At 42.3% G+C, this 21,591-nt stretch overlaps 1 long non-coding RNA gene across 3 annotated transcripts in view; it reads left to right on the top strand.

The window, feature by feature from the left end:
• Window positions 1-2,837: 2,837 nt before the first annotated feature.
• The window catches only part of LOC126987168 (uncharacterized), a 42,206-nt gene continuing 23,452 nt past the window's right edge, over window positions 2,838-21,591 (top strand). Inside the window, exons 1-4 of one of the 3 annotated variants that reach the window (XR_007740312.1) lie at window positions 2,885-2,902; window positions 6,055-6,134; window positions 19,805-20,021; window positions 20,561-20,677. This is a non-coding gene — a long non-coding RNA (uncharacterized LOC126987168). Of the gene's footprint in view, window positions 2,903-6,054; window positions 6,135-7,754; window positions 14,383-15,942; window positions 16,419-19,804; window positions 20,022-20,560; window positions 20,678-21,591 lie in introns of those variants that run through there. The other 2 variants (XR_007740313.1, XR_007740311.1) reach the window with 2 other exon arrangements.

Below are 21,591 nucleotides of genomic sequence, written 5' to 3'. Positions count from 1 at the left end.
AGGCTAAAACGAGTCTGTTAGCTTGTAAATAGATTTGGGAGTGAAGACGGCTTGACGATATATGCCACAGAGCTTGTTATAGTGAATTCTGGGGTAAATTTGCTGTAGCACTTTCATAGCTGAATTATTGTGGTAATAAACAGATCCCCATTAAAAAGCATCATAACATACCACAGGAAATAAGTAATATGCATCTCAAAGAGACTGCTCCTGCTAAGCAATTACCCATTCTTTGCAACATGCATTATATGTTTGTTGGATATTTTGGTAATTTAGTCATCCCATGGCTCATTCTTGTCTCAATGATGTATTAAGGTATTACATTTACTATTTAGTATGCTAGTTTTACTGGGTGTTATAGATGATGTGTCTAGTAAGGGTAGGGTGAAGTTGGGGGCATACGCATAGCTGTGTGTGGCCTCGGTGCTCATCATGGTAACCTATTGCTGGTAAATTAGCAACCTAGCAACACCCGTCAAGGTTTGATTCATCACCCAGTTGTATTCCCACTCATAGTTTCATAGCTACTAGAATTGAAAAAGAATTTTATGATTTTAGGTTGAGGCAAAATATTTATATATATATTGATATTTATTTCATGCAAAAAGGTTAAGTGAAAAATATATAATTACTTCATTTTTTTACTTATAGCACAACATTAAAACTAGAAAATAAAGGTTCTTTGTCCATAGACTATAAAAAATTCTCTCTCCTTGAAATTCAAGTTATTTTTTGGGTATTGACAAGAAAATAATGTTTCTGTTTGTAACTCAAATATGCACTTTTTTATGTAACCTAACCTTACTAAAGTACTGACTCATATGTTCCTGGCACAAGTTGAGAACATAATGAAAAAGTGGGCATTGACATATACATTATTAAATATTTAAATGTGTTAAATAGTGTACTGGCAATAAAATACAGGAAATCATCGAGCAAATTGGTGTATGGGTGTGTTTCGTTAAGAACTCGGTAGAGTTCTTCAAAGACAAAGGCACTGCCCACTGTCAAAACACATTCCACTATACCTAGAAAATTTCCACGGCGACTGTTGGCTCTCAAGATATAGCTGGAAGCCAGACTCTTTCATGAGTCATCAGAGTTTTGACTTGAGAGAAGTCTTGGGCTTTCCAGGATGTGACACACACATACACACAAACACACAATTATATACTTTGAGTGTAAAAATAGTAAAGTTGGGGGGATACGCAGTAGCAGCGCATGGCCTCGGTGCTCATCTCTGTAACATTGGCCCTTGAGACTGTGGTGGAAGGGAGCCCCCATTACCCCGGGACACAGGGCCAGTGTGATATCTGGGTTACCACATATCACCTTCCCCAGGTACCCATTTACCGACCAGCCTGAGAGAGAGGATGAACAGCTGGGTGAGCTGCACGCCGACTGCCCGGGCCGGGATTCTAACCCGGGCCTGCGGAGTAGAAGCCAGGCACGCTAACCACTAGACCACGGAGGTGTATAACTTTGAGAGTGACACAAGCTAAATGAGCTTAATTATAATGCTTTTGAAAGTCACTTAATCTGACTTCATATATATAATAAAAACTTCTTTACTAATATCATTAAAGAAAGAACTGCTGGTATACATGAACACAATCACAACTTAAATTGTAAAAAAAGGAGAGAAATTGTGACTCTAAAAATTAACTGCAGGACAATATGGCTGAGCTTATTATACACTTAATAAAGCATATAGCACCATGGTGTGTACTATTTGGAGCAATTCTTCACAGTCTGCTATTAAACATCTTTTTATATGTTACTTCCTATAGAAAACAATTAGATAAATTGCAAATACAAAACATGTTTGAAGAAAGCAAAAGAGACCTTTAATGATGCATAAGAAATACAGAATTTCATGCCCTGCAATATTCAACAGTCCTGAAAAGCTCCAGCTATTGCAGTCATTCTGGTTGAAACTATTCAAGGAAATCTACACATTTCTGCAAACTATCCAGTAATATATGCTTGGTCTTGCTTCTTCAGAATCTTTTATCTTGTGTCTCCTGCCTGGAAGTTTAAGGGTCCGACGCTGCACCATTTATTATTTACTATTTTTATCGCAAAGTGAGGAAATATATTACTATTGTTTATTTCCACATTTTTTCCTTAAATTTCCTCCCCCTCCTCCTCCTCCTACTACTACTACTACTACTACTACTACTACTACTACTACTACTACTTCTCCTACTACTACTTCTACTACTACTACTACTACTACTACTTCTACTATTACTACTACTATTACTACTACTACTACTACTGATACTACTACTATCAAATATCTGTTAATATTGATCCTTGCGTTCCGTGGAGGCAAAAAATGAACTCCCCGTCTCGTTTTACCCAAGAAAAGTCACCGTTTGCATGAAAATAACCTCAAATAACATAAATATAGCTGATTTTCATATTTTTGGGTGGGGGGAATTTCACACGAGATTTCCGTGCCGATATCTCCCTTAATATTGAGTGTAGCGTTATGACGAGGCCAGAAATGGATTCCTCGTCTCGTTTCCTTCTCGTTAAGTCGCCTTTTGCAGGACATGGCCGCTTTTTATTTATTTATTTTTATTTTTTCTTGGGACCCAAAGTATAACACTTTCACCTCAAGTACGAGAGTCCAGTGCGGGACACCTGGAGATTTCTGAGCCCCACACTGCTTTCATCACCCAAATAACCGCCTTCACATATGATTATTGTTTAAATGGTTAGTTATTGGGGCTTCTTGGCATCAGGTATGGGTCAGAAACCGGTAAATGCGCGGCTCTGAGTACGATAATCTAGCATCGGTGCGCGGTAAAAAATCATAACACAACACAGCTGATCGTCCACGCAGTTCCTCCTTCACGACGTGTTTCGTGAGGTGTTTGCAGTGTGTTTGGGGGTAAGACAGTGTATTTTTACGTTCATGGTACAGAGGAAGGGTCAAACTATCACCAGGGTCATTGAATACCCCTGAAAATGCTTACAACGCCTACGGAAGCCTTGTCAAATACGTGTTTATAGGTGACGAGTTATGACCCCGCGCCGTATCAGCTGTTCTTAAGAGGTCACAAAGGAGATGAATCGTGTTCCCGTGAGTGTCTTTTAACGTTCATGGTACAGAGGAAGGGTCAAGCTACCACCAGGGTCATTAACTACCTCTGGAAATGCCCCCCACAACGCCTACGAAAGCCTTGTCAAATATGTGACTCTGACCTCAAGCATCAACCGCCCCCAAAATCATGTTACCGTTGATGAGGTTTCAGGCCCTGCTGCTGCTCTGCTTCTAAAAGGTGAAAAAAAAAGAGATTAATCGCTTTCCCGTGAGTGTTTTCTCCCCTTCATAGTACAGAGTTACGTCATGTGACGGACGAGTGTGTGACGTGGCAGCAGCAGTGTTTAAATGTGTTACGTGATCCCAGAGAGTGTTACACGTTGTGACATTAGTAGTATTCTGTTACCTGGACACATGATAGGGCTGTTACTGGCTGTGTTACGTCACTGTGTTAAGGTGACGGGCTGTGACGTGGGCTCTCAGGTGTTATGCAGTGTTAACAGTGCCACCGACAGTTCCATGTTCAGCAGGTGTTACGTGATGCAAGACAGATTAGTTACCCAGTGTTACAGTGTCTTGTTAACCACCTACCTGGTGTGACCCCCCTCCTGTGATGTGGGCTCAGCCAGGGTGTTTAATATGCAGTGCCACAGACAGTGTTATGTTACCAGGCAGTGTTCACAGTGGCATAGATTCGTGTGGTGCCAGAATCAGTGTGATGCCAGCCGTTCGTGCCGGGGACGGCAAATGTATAGAATAACACCCATGTGACCCTAGGACCCTGTACAGAGGAATATTCGCACTGCTGTGATGTAGTACTCTTGTTAATTAAAGTTAATCTCATGTCAAGGCTGACCTGACCAAGGCTACAGCAGGTCACACAGGGCTGTCACCTACCAAAACAACCCTCGCTTATCATCACCACAAGCTCTTTAGTGGGTGTGTGTTTAGGGCGGGGTGTGGTGGTAATTACAACATTTCTAGCACATCCAGCCTGGTTTTGACAAGCCAGCAGACGTGTTTATGTCACAAGGGGTGTGCTTTTCCGCGCGGGCTCTTCCCTTTCTTCACCCCGGAGCTCGCAGTCTCTCTCTCTCTCTCTCTCTCTCCCCCCAAATATCAATGCCTTTTTTTTGTTAATAGCTTACTACTACTACATGTCTCATCGCACATTGACTTAGGTGAGGGGTGGGAAGGCACCTGGCACCTGTAACATCAGTGTGGAGCTGCTCAAAGCTGGACGTGAGGCTGTGATCCGCGGGTTGCATGCGGTCTTGACTGTCCGGTACCATTCCTCCTGACTGGGTTGGTCGTCCCTATCTGGAAAGGGAAAGGGGACCGCCAGGACTGCAACAAGTACCGTGGTAGTACACTGCTCAGTGTGCCAGGCAATGCCCACCTATTGCTGATGTAAATTCGCAGCCAGCTGCTGAAGGTGCAGAGACCTGAACAGTCTGGCCTGGCAAGTCAACACCTGAGCACCGTATCCTGGCGTACTTACTTGTTACTTGTTACTTGTGTTTCTTATTTATCTGGCCCCACTTCCGCCGAAGCGCTCTGCAGGACCCACATATTTAATTCATTAAATTTTCAATATTGATCACAACTTATATGCCATGTTAATTGTCAATGTTTCCATGTCATAGCAGTCAGAGCACAGAAATGTTTTTAGTTCTTTCTTAAATTTGGAGATATCCTTTGTTCTTCTAATGTCAAGAGGGAGCTTATTGTACAGTCTTGGGGCGGCAGAACTGAAAGCGCGCAATCCAACATTTGAAAAGTACCATGAAGGGTGATTCCAGAAGTGGCTCGGCGAGTGTTAATGCCTTCACCTGGCTGTATTTCGTGTACTAATTCTCTCAAATACGGTGGACGGCCAGTGATCAAAGCTTGGTGTGTCAAAACACATAACTTAAATACTATCCTTGCTTTTATTGGCAACCAGTGGAGCTCTATCAAAACAGGAGTTATTCTCTCTCATGGTGGAATTCCTTTGATTAATCTCGCTGCTCTGTTTAAGACCATCTGTAATTTCCTTAATTGGAGCTTTGGCAGGTTATAGTAGATTGAGTTGCAATAATCCACTCTTGATATAATATTGATAATCACCAATTTCTTGATAGAATTTTCATCCAGGTATTTCTTGATAAAAGCAATATTTCTAAGGTGATATCCAGCTATCCTTACGACATTATTTATCTGACATTTCAGTGTCAAATTGGAATCCAACAGCACTCCCAAGTCACGAACACTTTCAACAATATGAATTTCATTACCACCTATAATCATGTTCCCATCACCAAAATAACGTAGAGTGCCCTTCTTCCCCACAAACATGAATTCAGTCTTATCATCGTTTAATTTCAATTGCTTATAATGCATCCAATCCTTCCTTGACTGAATTAATAACACTATTGATCTTAGCACTTGTATTTTCAATATCAGTGATGGAAAAGTAGAACTGGGTGTCATCAGCAAATAACTGCTTATCGGGTGTCTCTGTGAGAGACAATCCTGAATGGAGGAGGCCAAGGGGACATCCACGGAGTTAGTGGCTGGAGCAAGTTATAGTAGATCCTGCAGGGAGGTACTCGGGATGGCCTGCAGGGAGAATCACCCGTAGGGACCCCTGGGCTTGGCGTCGTAGGGTGGGCGAGGCGACGCGCCCCCCTGCGTATGCCCCCATTGATTGATTGATTGTGGTGGTGGTGTGTGTGTGTGTGTGTGTGTGTGTGTGTGTGTGTGTGTGTATTTACCTAGTTGTAGTTTTACAGGCCCGGGCTTACGCTGGTGTGGTCCCGTCTCCATATCTGCATTTATCCAACTTTTCCTTGAAGCTTTGCACACTGCCAATACTACATCCTCACCGTTCCAAAGCTCTATATCTCTTTGCAGGAAGCTATATTTCTTTATGTCTCTCAGGCATCTTCCCTCCCTCAATTTTTCATCCTCTGTGCAGGGATATGAACCTTTATCTGACTAATGAGACTTTCTTTCAGGGCTGTGAGGAGGAGGAGGAGGGAGGCTGTGGTGAGGAGGAGACTTGACAACACTACCATCGCCATCAGGCCAGGCTAAGGTAATGTCTGCTTGATCTTGTTAGGCTCAAAGGGAAGGGAAGGGAAGGGAAGGAAAAGGAAGGGAAAGGATAGGAAAGGAAGGGAAGGGAAGGGAAAGGATAGGATGGAAATGAGAGGGAAGGGAAGGAAAGGAATTGAGAGGGAAAGGAAGGAATTGGAAGGGAAGGGAAGGGAAAGAAAAGGAAGGGAAGGAATTGGAAGGAAAAAGAAGAGAAGGGAAAGGAAAGGAAGGGAAGGGAAAGAAAAGGAAAGGAAGGAAATGAGAAGGAAGGGAAGGAATTGAGAGGGAAGGAAAAGGATAGGATAGGAAAGGAATTGGAAGGAAATGAGAAGGAAGGGGAGGAATTGAGGGGGAAGGGAAGGGAAAGGAATAGGAAAGGAAGGGAAGGGAAGGGAAAGGAAAGGAAGGAAATGAGAGGGAAGGGAAGAGAAGGGAAAGGAAAGGAATGAATTGGAAGGGAAGGGAAAGGAAAGGAATTGGAAGGGAAGGGAAAGGAAAGGAAGGAATTGGAAGGGACGGGAAAGGAAGGAATTGGAAGGAAGGAAAGGAAGGAATTGAAGGAAGGAAAGGAAAGGAAGGTATTGGAAGGGAAGGGAAAGGAAAGGAAGGAATTGGAAGGGAAGGGAAAGGAAAGGAAGGGGAAAGGAAAGGAAGGGAAGGGAAGGGAAAGGAAAGGAATGGAAGGGAAAGGAAAGGAAAGGAAAATAAAGTTACAAAAAGAAGGAAAAAATAATATATGAAAATGTGAGCCTTCCTCTGTACCGTGAACCTAAAAACACATATTTGACAAGGCTTTCCTAGAAGTTTTAGGCATTTCCAGGGGTAGTTTTATGACCCTGGTGGTAGTGTGCCCCTTCCTCTGTACCATGACCCAACGAAAACACATATTTGACAAGGCTTTCCTAGGAGTTTTAGGCATTTCCAGGGGCAGCTTTATGACCCTGGTGGTAGTGTGCCCCTTCCTCTGTACCATGACCCAACGAAAACATATATTTGACAGTTCTTTCATAGGAGTTTTAGTAATTTCTTGGGGTAGTTTAATGACCCTGGTGTTAGTGTACCCCTTCCTCTGTACCATGACCCTAAGAAAACATATTTGACATGGCTTTCATAGGAGTTGTGGGCATTTCAGGGGTAGTTTATGACCCTGTTGGTAGTGTGACCCTTCCTCTGTACCATGACCCTAAGAAAACATATATTTGATAAGGCTTTCATAGAAGTTGTGGGCATTTCCAGGGGTAGTTTAATGACCCTGATGGTAGTGTGACCCTTCCTCTGTACCGTGAACCTAAAAACACATATTTGACAAGGCTTTCATAGGAGTTGTGGGCATTTCCAGGGGTAGTTTAATGACCCTGATGGTAGTGTGACCCTTCCTCTGTACCGTGAACCTAAAAACACATATTTGACAAGGCTTTCATAGGAGCTGTGGGCATTTCCTGGGATAGTTGAATGACCCTGGTGGTAGTCTGACCCTTCCTCTGTACCATGACCCTAAGAAAACATATATTTGACAAGGCTTTCATAGGAGTTGTGGGCATTTTCAGGGGTAGTTTAATGACCCTGGTGGTAGTTAATGTTAGAGCCGGAAATATCTGACAATCCCATCTTCTTACAGGCCAAACAGTGCAGAGGAGAAGGAGGAGGAGGAGAAGAAGGAGGAAGAAGAAGAGGAGGATGTGAGTTCTATACATAAAGGCAGATCAATATATAGAAGCTTATGGAGTAGAGGAAATATGTCATTCTATGTATTAAAGAGGATAAGAGGGAGGAGAAGGTTAACTTGTAAATATAGGCAGAAGTTTATGTGCCAAGGAAAATATTTAAATGATTTGTATTATGCATGTATTGAAATGGTATGAACTTGGATGTTTGTATGTATATGGCTATGGGATTTACTTACAAGGTCTGTGGTGTTTTTTTTACTTATAAGGTTGTACTCAGGATTTTACTTATAAGTTCTGTGGCTGTGGGTAACTCCTACAAACCCTTTCTACTATGGCTATTAATTAACAAAATCCTCTTTCTTTCAGCTTGTGTACTGGCTCAGAAAGTAGTGAAAGGGTGCATGTTATCTATGAAGGCTATATCAATAAGTATGGAAGTGTGTTATGGCTATTAACAACAATCTCTCTTTCAGCATGTGTACGGGGTTAGAAAGTTACTTGGCATATATTGAAATGTCATGCACTGAGAGTATTTACGTAAAGGGCCGGGGTTATTTCTTATAAGGTACTACGCATGATTTTACATATACAGCCTTTAGTGTTTCTTTAGGTTAAGGTATTTCCTATCCCAGCATGTATAAGCAACTTGGGTATGGATTTATGTGTGAGTTACTGAGTTGCATGTATACTAAAATGTGTATTTGGGATTTTCGTCTTCTGTGTTTTATATATATATATCCTAAGAATGGTGTTTTGTTGGGAAAAAAATTTATGCACTGGGGTTATTTATATACAAAGTCTGTGGTTATTTCTTCATAAGGTATTTCCTATCCCAGTACGTATAAGAAACTTGGGTATGGTTTTATGTGTGAGTTACTGAGTTGCATGTATACTAAAATGTGTATTTGGGATTTTCGTCTTCTGTGTTTTATATATATATATATCCTAAGAATGGTGTTTTGTTGGGAAAGAATGTTATGCACTGGGGTTATTTATATACAAAGTCTGTGGTTATTTCTTCATAAGGTATTTCCTATCCCAGTACGTACAAGAAACTTGGTATGGATTTAAATGTGCGTGTTACTGAGTTGCATGTGTATGTGTATTCAATGTATTGGGGCATATATTGTGTATTGGGGGTATTTATTTCAAGGTTACTGAATGGAGGGGAATTTATGTAGGGGAAAGGTCTGTAGTGGGGGTGTCATAACTAACAGCCTCTCCTGCAACAACTCCTACTGGTGCTTGTGTATAGATTTAATTATGTATTGGAGATATGTATTTGAAGGTTAAGATACTGGATGGAAGGGTATTTATGTTGGGGTAATATGATAATGTCTGTAGGGATTTGTCTTAACTTAACAACCCCTTCTGCAATAACTACTACTACTACTGGTGCTGTCCATAACTTACAACACTTCCGTACTAGGAGTATTAACAAAACCTTTTAATTTTAGCTACCAAGGACAACCTCTGCTGCTCTGGGTATCAACTCCTGCACTCCTGGGACTGGCATAACATCTGCATGCCCTTGTAACAACTCACTCTGCTTCTGCTATTCATAACACCCCGTTCTGCGTCTGCTGTCGTAACAAATGGCATGGCTTCTGTATACTAACTCCTGCTCGCTTCTAGCTTTCGTATCAACACATTCTGCGCCTTCCTTCGTAACTAATCCCACGGCTTCTCTGCATGACAACTCCAGCTGCTTTCGGCAAAATTTCGCATAACAATTACTCCTGCTTAAGTATGACAATTCTCTCTGGGTTTCGTAACAGCACGTATGGCTTTTGCATGTGAACGCATTTCATTTCTGCTGCTCACTAACCCACACTGCTGGTTTGAGTATCCTAACGACCTAACCCATTCTGTAAGCTGCCGCCCAGTGCTTCAGGTGACCCCTAACAAGCCTGTCGGATCGGCGTCTAGCGAGGGAGGTTCCGTCAGGTTCCGATCCCCGCTAGAGCTGTCTCCCTTCACCTTAAAAAAATTAGTTTGACATAATTTGAGAGCAGCAGTACAGGCCAGGTATCAGAGAGGGGTTCAGGCCTATATGGGGACACCTCTGTTAGGCTTGTACCTCAATAAATAACTAGAAAAAAGTTGGAAAGTGTTAAACAATGACCATACGTTACCTAGTCATGTGTGAATCCTGACTATGGAGGGAGATTATCCTCAAACACGTACGGTTTTATATATACATGTCTTTTACCCACCCATGCGTGCAGTACGGGTGGTGAACTCTGACCTCTATGAAATAAATATACGTAACAGGAAAAAAATAAATTGGTTTAAAATATATTTCCCTCATCCATATTCGGCAGCAGATATGTACAGGTTGAAAAAACGGGTTGATATCTGATGTTTGACCCCACAGTTGACCGTTCGTCCCTGCGTCTGGGATCGCTACGTCAACATCTTCGGCCGACGTCTCCACCTTAGGGTTGAGTGTCCGTCTCTGCGTCTTTGTGTACCTGCGTTAAAATCTTCACCACCATGTGACGTTGAGTCTGGCGGGCGTTGTTTTGGAATCTCGAGACGGCAATTTCCCACGGCTGTTAAGGGTATGGGTCAGGCTGTCATGGGTGGCTGTTAAGGGTATGGGTCAGGCTGTCATGACTGGCTGTTACGTAAGCCTCGTCACGGTGTCAAGGCTCGTAAAACCACCCTTGGAAATACTAGCAACACAGCGTATATGGAAAGCCTTCAAGTGATGTAGTGACTCGTGGAAATATTTGCAACCTAACATATTTCGCCCGGTGGTGGTGGTGGTAGGGATCATGTTTCTTAATGGTCCCTCTAAGCGAGAAAAATGAGAAAAAATCATCACACACAAACCATTTCATAATATATATCAAAGCATTTGCGATCACATTATGCATCATCTATTTTGGGGGGGTTATATCAAGGCACAAATTTCAGTTGTATGTCTGTTTATTGAGGGGACTGTTTGGGTCTTGTATTTTCTGTTGTATATTTCCAAGGCCAAAAAGGTCAGTAATTGGGTTCTCAATGATGTTTTTTTAGGTTGATGGTACAGAGGAAGGGTCATAAAAGCACCCTTGTCTGTTTTTGTTTTTGTTTTTTGGGTTTTTTTGTTTTTTTACGTCATGGCCTATTGCTCCGGTAAGCTTCTTCCCAGTGGATCCTGATGGTCGGCCCAAGGCTTCTTCCCGGTGGGGCCTGATGGTCGGCCCAGCCCATTCTGGTGCAGGCAAGTGTTTATAGTGGTGCCATCTTGCATTGACTCATGCTGCCCTCCCGGAGCTCATCTTTAATCCTAGAATCTAGAGTCCGGGTTGATAGGTGGTCTTCTGGACAGCATGTGGGTAGTTTTAACCTGATAGCAGCGGGGATCATGTTTCTTAATGGTCCCTCTAAGCGAGAAAAATGGAAAAAAATCATCACTCACGCAAACCATTTCATAATAATATATATCAGCATTTGTGATAATTTTATGTATCATCTATTTTGGGGGGTTCAAATCATGGCACAAATTTAGCCCATCGCTGCTACACGGTAAAGCCACAAATTTGGTTCCTTCCCTCCCATCGTAAGTCTCTCCTCCTCCTCCCTGCCCCAAAACCTTAATAGTGTATTATCCTTACCTGTGTTAGGATAATAGGCTACTGGTGTGATAAACTAAATCTCTCATTATAACCTTTCTCCTCTTCTGTTCAAAGCTAAAAACCTAATCTTTTTCCCTCTTCCTATAGCTCAAGCCCATCCATAGGGGGGGGGATTGAGGTCTAGCACTGTCTTGGATAAAAATGTGAGAGGATTATCCCAGCTTAGCTCAGGCCCTTGGAAACCACTTATAGGGAAATACATGTAAGGTTGTGTCTACAGGTCAGCTAGTATTCCTCCTGTCTCATAATGCTTATAGTTTTTGCCTTCAACACTGATTTGATAACAAGGTGCCAATGCTCAGGTGAGGGAAAGTGCATGTGTGTGGGTGGGTCGGACAGAGAGCTTTACTATATGAAAAGGCTTTGTATACTCAGAATTTGCCATGTTTAACCCTTGAAAGCTTAGTTCTGGCTAGATATCAAGCTCTAAGGCATCACATTGAGCAAGGGTTGTTGTAGGAGAATCAATTATTTCCCCATACAGTATTTAAAGAGACTGACTATTTGGAAAGGCTTCGTACACTCAGAATTTGCCATGTTTAACCCTTGAAAGCTTAGTTCTGGCTAGATACCAAAGCTTTAAAGCATCACATTGAGCAAGGGTTTGTGTAGGAGAATTAATTACTTCCCCATACAGTATTTAAAGAGACTGACTATTTGGAAAGGCTTCGTACACTCAGAATTTGCCATGTTTAACCCTTGAAAGCTTAGTTCTGGCTAGATATCAAGCTCTAAAGCATCACATTGAGCAAGGGTTGATGTAGGAGAATCAATTACATCCCCACTCAGTATTTAAAGAGACTGACTATTTGAAAAGACCTTGTACTCTCAGAATTTGCCATGTTTAACCCTTGAAAGCTTAGTTCTGGCTAGATATCAAATTCTAAAGCATCACATTGAGCAAGGGTTGATGTAGGAGAATCAATTACCTCTCCATACAGTATTTAAAGAGGGAATTTGACCTTTTGAAAAGGCCTCGTACACTCAGAATTTGCCATTTTTAATACTTGAAAGCTTAGCACTAGTATATTTACAAGCTCTTAGGCATCACATTGAGCGAGGGAAATATCTCGAGGGGCAAAGAAGTTCATAGGAGAATTAATGACCTCCTCAAACAACATATATAAGAAGGGATTTGACTATTTAAAAAGGCCTCAAACATAGAATTTGCCATGTCTCTACAGTTGAAGGTCCAGCACTGCTTTTAGTCAAAGTTCTCAAGCTTAAAAAATAACACGCTTGATGTAAAGGAATGAATTATCTCCCCAAAACTATTTAAAGAGAGATTTTGAGTGCTTGAAAAGGCCTCAGACTCATAGAATTTGCCACGTCCTTACAGTTGAAGGTCCATCGCTGCTTTTAGTCAAAGTCAATTAAAAATAACAGAGGATTGATGTAGAAGAATGATTTACCTGCCCAAACAGTATGTACCCAGCCCCCTCAAGTACCCAGTGCATTCCCACCCCCAGTCTCGGCTCCAAATTACCTTTATTCTGGGGGTCAAAGACATTATATATAAGTGTTTTCCCTTCCTGTGTCAGCCCTAAGACCCTCAGGCCCCCAGTAATTGGTCACCTAACCTATCCAAGCAGGTGTCTTAGCATAATACTGGCGGTAACATTTTAATTAACCTTTCCAATGAGCAAAAACAATTAATATGGAACTGAATCAAATATCCCCAGCAATTAAGTCTCCACTTTGTTATGTAACATTAGTAAGGGTTCCAGTATATGTTAGATAATTACTAGCATTGTCAAGAACAGTTTTAATAGCCTTGCCAAGGGTTGGCCGAGAAAACAATATTATAACAAGCACTGAACTAATTCTTGAGTAATTGGACTGAGAAAGCCTTGATGGTACTCTATTTTTGCTATATTATAAAAAGTCTATAAGCGATGCCTTGGAAAGCTACCATAAGCAAGGGTTGGTCAAGATTATTGATGTCCAAGCTATTAATTATATGTATTTTCTCTTACCTGAAGCCCCCTAGCTCAAGCCCCCAGACCCTCGATCAGCCTCTTCCAGACCCCCCCAGTAGCTACCTTATTTTCTGGGGGATCAAAACCATTAATTATGTGTTAGTTTTGATAATTACCTGACATTAAGTCTTCCCATGGGCAGTGTCAGCATTTGTGAAGCCTTAATTATCATGAGCATAGTTTTATATCAAGCACTAACTCTTGGGTAAGACTTTGAGAAGGTCTTAATGTACTCAATCTTTGGCATATAAAAACAAGTCTAGCAATGCCTTAGGAAGATACCATGAGCAAGGGGTGAGTTAGGAAACTGATATACCTATCCCTCAATACTGCATAGACAATGGATCGAGGGCTTGTTCAGTATATATATATCAGGCACAAAGACATATTACTGAACCTTCCACCATGAGCAAGGGATGAGTTAGCAGCTTGATATATATTCCTTAATACTGCAAAAATAATGGAAAGAGGGCTTGTTCAATATATATTATCACTCATATAGGTTACAATTGTCCATCTTTTAGTTTATCAAAGACATATTACTGAACCTTCCACCATGAGCAAGGGATGAGTTAGCAGCTTGATATATATTCCTTAATACTGCAAAAATAATGGAAAGAGGGCTTGTTCAATATATATTATCACTCATATAGGTTACAATTGTCCATCTTTTGAGTTAGTTTATCAAAGACATTACTGTATCTTGTACCATGAGCAAGGGCCTTAGGGTGACTTATAGGAGATAGTTATACATTCCTATGTATTTCATAGAGGAAAGGAAGAGATCTAGAATGATATATATTCTAAGGGTTCTTCATCTCTTATAGTTAATTAGTTCAGCAGTGAAAATCAGTTTTATGCTGAGTGCTGAGTAGCCTTGATGTCGATCGGCCAACACGTACCTCAAGTCAGCATGCATTTGTGTTATAAGGTCAATAAACTCATGGCCCAGAATCAGTCAGCATTTATGAAGTCGGCATTTAAAGTCAGCATCTCTCTCTCTCTCTCTCTCTCTCTCTCTCTCTCTTCCCAGCACGGCTTAATTCGATATCAGCCCTTATTGATGTTGCCGTTAAGTACAACATTAACTATAATGCATGCAGGGGACGAGAAAGCTGAAAAAAAAGTAAAATGACGAGGCGGAAGAATTATATATGGCGAGCGATCGAGTCCATTGGCGGGGGTGTTGCCATTCTGAGAGGAAAAAACTTGTTATTTTCTTGTAAGTCTATATATTAGAGAATCTCATCCATCCCTGTGTCTCGGTATGGTAGGTCACAGGTCAAGTCATGCAATAAACATGTTCTGTACGAGTGTGATGACTCCGGAAACAATATATCAGTAGCGTGCTGAGGTGACCGATCAGCTGATTAAAACAGCTGATTGGGTACGCGGAGGTTTAAACATTACGTCATAGCTTTCGGATGGGTTTTAATTTACAGATTTACATAGAAAATCAGACCCCAGGGTCCAGACTAAGTGGCCTGTCCTTAAACTAAGTGATTCAACATTAATCCGATGGCTCCATAACGTTGCATTTCAACTCTAGTTAATATAATGAGTTGAAGGAAGTGACGGCCGAGCTTGTTTTTAAAGGAAATCAGTCGTGTGACCACTGAAGGAAGGCAGGGAGCTTATTCCATTCTCGCACTACAACGTTAATTGGTGGAGAAAAATTTGGTTCAGTCTGAATTTACTTGTCTACATTTGTGTTTTACGCCAAATTCCTCGTACGCAAAGTGTCATCGATCATAAACAATTAATGTTGATCTGTCTACATTCGTGAAACATATGGAGCCAAGCTACGAGAGAGAGAGAGAGAGAGAGAGAGAGAGAGAGAGAGAGAGAGAGAGAGAGGACGCGTTATATTAGGCTGTGATTTGCTTCTACAAGTCATGTTTAAGGTTAACAAAAGATCACAAATAAATATTCCGTTTATTTTATTTATTTATTTTTTTTATTTTTTTTTATTTTTTACGTTGTTGCCTATTACGCCGGTAGGCATCTTCCCGGTGGGGCCTGATGGTCGGCCCCAGGAAAGGCTCAGGAAAGGTTGGAACAGTTAATTTTGAGGTACAACAATGAATGAGTTTTCCTGTTCCAACGTCCACCTTCCCTTATTAAACATTTCAAAGCCATTACTTACACGGTTTTAGGTTTAATTAAAGAGAAAAAGCGATATAATTACCATTTTATACAGGAAGAAACGTACGTTGTAACCAATTAATGGCTTTAAGATGTAATTAATACGTGATTCATTCCCCTTCCTCCCTCCCTCTATCTCTCTCTCCCTCTCTCCATGCTTCACTTAAGGGAGACTACTAAGTGTATTAATAAGAACTCCCTGAAGCCATTATTCCCACATATAAACTCATGATATCCTATTGTAAGCCCGTCCTGAAGGGTGATAGAATGGTACACTTTCTGCAGTTTCGTTCGCAATGTGTCAAGACCCAGACGAAAAGTACAGCAAGAGCAAGAGCAGCAGTGGTGTCGTTTTCCCGTGCGAAATAACTCGTTGAAAGATACCTCATCACACACCAGAAAGACTGATTGATTTGCCTTATTTTGATGTTATTTGTCCACCCGTGATCTTTATAAGGGTTAATATTGCCTGTAAGATAATAATACACCAGACACACGGACCATAGATGCAAGGAATGAGGGAAAATAACGCCTGCTATAATTCTGTCAATAATCAAGCCTATTCCTTTGTTATTTAGCCTTCCAGTGATAACAAATGTTCCTCTGATGTTTGTGCCGTGTATTGGAGACGAAATAGGGTCACAGAACGATAGAAATGACACTGAAATAGGGAAAAAATGGGAAGGTAAACATGTGAGAGCTATTTCGTGGAAGTTGGCGGCGAAGTTATTCCCTTATGATCACGTGACTGGCCTTCCTCCCTGTGGATTTGCTCCGTCTGTCGCCATTACGAGTCATGTCTGTTTTATGTGATTCCGTGGGATTTAACCGCCGCTGTAAAGACGCCATGCAGATCAAAGAGGTGAGGAATGCCTTGTGCTTGTTCTGATATGGGTGATAACGGCGAGAAGTGTGATGAACGTGATCAAAAGGGGATTTAAATGTGGGCTGACCGCGGGGCCTCGGGATAAGATGGCGGCGCGGGTTGGTGAGGGAAATATTTGTATATATATATTTTTTTCTCGTAAACTACTGGGTATACCGAGACGGGGCTTGAGGTCATGACATATAAGGTCACTATACTTCTTGAGGTCAAGCGGTGATGTGGGGAAAAGGCGGAAAATGTGTGATCTATGCAAGATAAGAGGCGGCCATCAGCTTAACGTGAACTTTTATTATCGATACCCAGTAAGCCCTTTGACCTCTACAGAGTGAAGAATTAAGAGGGATTGACCTGATATATGAGGTCAGATGAGGCGTGAATGTCGTAAACAATGAATTAGGTTTAGGGGTGAGCTCACAAAGGCGACCGTGTGACCTTATTTAAATGGCCGCCGTGGTAGTTCAGAAGCTCATCGTTTTTTACTGATTTCCGGTAAAGTAGAGTACGTGGCGGCACGGGGCTTGAGGGGCAGGGCGACACGTGCATTGTATTCCTGTGTGTGAAGTTGGAGAGCGGGATATAACCCGGTAAGGTCAGAAAGGTCAAGTATATAACTGGCTTGGGGTGTCCGGCTCCATATATGACCTTAATTATTAATGACCTCTAAGACCTTCGGGCACTATGGTAGGGAGAACTGAGATGAATGACCTAATTTATGGGGTCAAATGAGGTGTGAGTGTCTTAAATATTGAATTATGGGCGTTTAGCGGTGAGGTCATAAGGGCGTAACCGGCGGGTGGAGCGAACCATATGTGACGTATTATCTTAGTTATCAATGACACCTAAGAACTTTGAACACTATGAGAGGGAGAACTAAGCTGAATGACCTAATGTATGAGGTCAAATGAGGTGTGAGTGTCTTAGATATTGAATTATGGGCGTTTAGCTGTGAGGGAGGTCATAAGGGCGTAACCGGCGGCGGATGGGAGCGAACCGTACGTGACCTTATATCCGTGAGTTTTGACCAGTGTAAGATGCCTGGGTACTCCTATATTAAGGATTAGGGTGTATTTGTGTTGTATTATTGCAGATATGAGGTGTGGGTTGTGTTACTCAGGAAATATTGAAGGTTAACGTGAGCTAGGAGTGTTTTAAGGGTGACTCGTCTAGCGGGCGGGGTGAATTTTACGAATTTTTCAGATTTATTTATTTCAGTGTTATTTCTCTTGATTTTTTTGCGTTTTCATCGTCATGGTTGTGATTTCATGTGTGTTTGAGGTGGTATTGATGGTGATTGTGGTGATTTTAGGTGATGCATGTGGTGGTGATGACCCGGGGTGGTGAACCTATTAACTCTAAGGGGGAATATGTAGGTTAGCGTTGTTGCCTTGACCACATGTGCTTACCCTAGACCATCGGGTGTCATTCTAGAGTTATACATGCTCCTGGTACTGTGAAGGCTGGCATGAACCGATATTTTGGCTGTAAATATTTACTTTGCTCTCACAGGAGGTTAAGGTTAAAATCTAAGTTTAATCCAAGGTTAGGATAACTTAGCGATGACCAGTATCTTATCCTAGACCTGGGGGCTTCGTGGTGCAGTGGTTAGCAGTTAGCACACTCGGCTCACTACCGAGAGAGCCTGGGTTCGATTCCCGGGCAGAGTGGGAAAATTTGGGAGGCTTTTCCGATACCCTATGCCCCTGTCCACCCAGCAGTGTACCAGGTATTAATTGGGGGTTGTGTCCCGTCTCCTGGGATCTGTTCCCTTCTATAATTCCTTCCCCTTCTGTCTCTCTCCGGCATATGACCACAGATGTTGCGCCAACTAAATGAAATTTTCCAACTTTTTTATCCTAGACCATCGGGTGTTATTCTGGAGGTCTGCTCATGGTACCGTAAGGGCCGGAATTGACCTATTTTGTCTGTCAATTTTTATCTTGCTCTCACAGGAGGTTACATTAAAATCTAAGTTTAATCCAAGGTTAGGATAACTTAGTGCTGACCGGGGATTTTTTTTGTTAATGTTTCCGATATTTTTCAGCCCTTGAATATATAACTAAGTGTGAAGTGATGAGACTTGGGTGTTTTTTCTGGAATAACACCCACTTGTTTAGGATAAATAGGCAGGATAGGCCTCTCACCACACTGCCGTTGATGTCACTGGCGGGAGAGGTGGCTACGGTCATCTCCATACTCACCGCCTCTTAAAATATTGTCTTGGGGTGCAACACAGTATATATTTGTTTTATTTCATTGTGGTAGTAGAGTGCACGGCAGGTACGGTTAACCCGGTAGCTGTGGGGATCATGTTTCTGAACTTGGTAGCAGCGATGGGTCAAATTTGTGTCTTTACCGTGTAGCAGCGACGGGCCAAATTTATGTCTTTGCCGTGTAGCAGCGACGGGCCAAATTTGTGGCTTTACCGTGTAGCAGTGACGGGCCAAATTTGTGGCTTTACCGTGTAGCAGTGACGGGCCAAATTTGTGGCTTTACCGTGTAGCAGTGACGGGCCAAATTTATGTCTTTGCCGTGTAGCAGCGACGGGCCAAATTTGTGGCTTTACCGTGTAGCAGTGATGGGCCAAATTTGTGGCTTTACCGTGTAGCAGTGACGGGCCAAATTTGTGGCTTTACCGTGTAGCAGTGACGGGCCAAATTTGTGGCTTTACCGTGTAGCAGTGACGGGCCAAATTTGTGGCTTTACCGTGTAGCAGTGACGGGCCAAATTTGTGGCTTTACCGTGTAGCAGTGACGGGCCAGATTTGTGCCATGATATAAACCCCCCAAAATAGATGATACATAATCTGATCACAAATGCTTTATATATAATATGAAATGATTTGTGTGAGGGGTGATTTTTTCCATTTTTCTTGCTTGGAGGGACCATTAAGAAACATGATCCCTGCTGCTACCACCACCAGGTTAAAGGCCCTTCCCTCTAAGCGAGAAAAATGAGAAAAAAATCATCACTCACACAAACCACTTCATAATATATATCAATGCATTTGTGATCAGTTTATGCATCATCTATATATTTATTTATTTATTTATTTATTTTTACGTCTTGGCCTATTGCGCCGGTAGGCTTCTTCCCGGTGGATCCTGATGGTCGGTGGTGGGGTTTATATCCTTCTTAATATATCAAGTTACATATCATGGCAAGAATTTGGCCTGTCGCTGGTACACTGTAAAGCCACAAATTTGGGCCCTTGTTGCTACCGGGTTAAGTTAGGTCTTGTTAGGATAGCTCAGCAAGTTTGGGCAGTTTAGGATGGCTTAGATTTAATTCTCTTTATATATAGTCTGGGATGACACATTGAGGCATATGTTTTTACTTTTTGCATATTTGGCGTCGGAACACAGGCCAGGGAAGGAGATGGTGGCTGAGTGGTTAGCGTGCCGGTCCTGCGTTCGCCGCATCATGGATGAGGAGGGTTTGAATCCACCGCTGCCACAGTCTACCTGTCCTGAAGACCACCACCATCATCCTGGACTGTATGGGACTGTCCAAGGGAAAGCTAGATGGGGCCGCTATAAACACTTGCCGGCTTGGGCCCACCACCAGGCCCAGCCAAGGAAGGTAAGGAAAAAAAGTATGGCTAGGTTTGAATAAGTTTTAGGTTAGAATAGCTTAAGTATTAAATTATTATTATTGTCAATATTATCATTCCTATTACGTGTACTATTATCCAGCTTGTAAGGGACTGTATGCATATACAAATACACTGTATTGCCAAGAAACAAGAGGAATTAACTATTTTGATGATAAATATAAGTGAATCTCGTTATTGAGGACCAGGAGACAGATTTTGTGTTGGAAGTCCGTAAATATAAGAGGCTGAGTACAACAGTCTGGCAATGTTGGCACTGCCTCAAAGTATAGGCCTGGCTGTATGTATAGTTATGAGGGGAGAGAGAGAGAGAGAGAGAGAGAGAGAGAGAGAGAGAGAGAGAGGGAGGGTAGAGGAAGAAAAGTATGTAAAAAAACAAATATGAGAGAGAGAGTATCAATTAATTATCTTAATTATACAGCCCTTGATAGAGAGAGAGATTTTATAATATATTATCCCATGCTGTCTTTCCCAGTACAAGACTTTGAGAGTGGACACATATTTGCAGGTTGGTGTAGCAGTGCCGGGAGGTTCCATAACACAGGGCACTCCTCACCTCAACAACAGTCTCTTCACCGACAAGTAATTCTTCACCAACAAGCTTTTCAGCAGCTTGGAGAAATAGGTAAGCTTTCTCTACTCATTTCCTGCCCTGCCTTCATTACCCCCGCCAGAAGCCCCCAAAGGGTGAACCCGTTATATTGAGCTGTAAAATGTTCAGCAGCTCACTTAGTAACCCATTGTGTTGTAAAATGTTCAGTACATCCCCTTGCTTAGAGGGAAAGGCCTTTTAACCCAGTGGTGGTGGTGGTAGCAGCGGGGATCATGTTTCTTAACCCGGTAGCAGCAGGAATCATGTTTCTTAATGGTCCCCCCAAGCGAGAAAAATGAGAAAAAATCACCCCTCACACAAACCATTTCATAATACATATCAAAGCATTTGTGATCAGTTTACACATCATCTATTTTGGGGGGTTTAAATCATGGCACAAATTTGGCCCGTCGCTGCTACACGGTAAAGCCACAAATTTGGCCCGCCGCTGCTACACGGTAAAGCCACAAATTTGGCCTGTCACTGCTTCACGGTAAAGCCACAAATTTGGCCCATCACTGCTTCACGGTAAAGCCACAAATTTGGCCCGTCACTGCTACACAGTAAAGCCACAAATTTGACCTGTCACTTCTACACGGTAAAGCCACAAATTTGGCCCGTCGCTGCTATTGGGTTAATACATTAGTAGGTCATGGAAACAACAAAAACACACGTTCTCATTTTTATTTAAATTTGTTCTTCACCTGCGTCGGCCACCATCTGTCCTCACCCCGCGCTCCCGTCACCGGCCGCTGCCTCCACCTCCGCCACTCCACCTCACTTGCCTCCTTCCTCTTCCTCAGACTACCCATGCTATTGGTGACAAAGATAACTCCTTTAACCGTGTAGCAGCGACGGGCCAAATTTGTGGCTTTACCGTGTAGCAGCGACGGGCCAAATTTGTGGCTTTACTGTGTAGCAGCGACGGGCCAAATTTGTGGCTTTAC

Source organism: Eriocheir sinensis, chromosome 64 (genome assembly GCF_024679095.1).
Source record: "Eriocheir sinensis breed Jianghai 21 chromosome 64, ASM2467909v1, whole genome shotgun sequence".
In the NCBI taxonomy this organism is placed as follows: Eukaryota; Metazoa; Arthropoda; class Malacostraca; order Decapoda; family Varunidae; genus Eriocheir; species Eriocheir sinensis.
The sequence above is the reverse complement of the archived record's forward strand: the minus strand, read 5'-3'. Positions and strand labels throughout refer to the sequence as shown.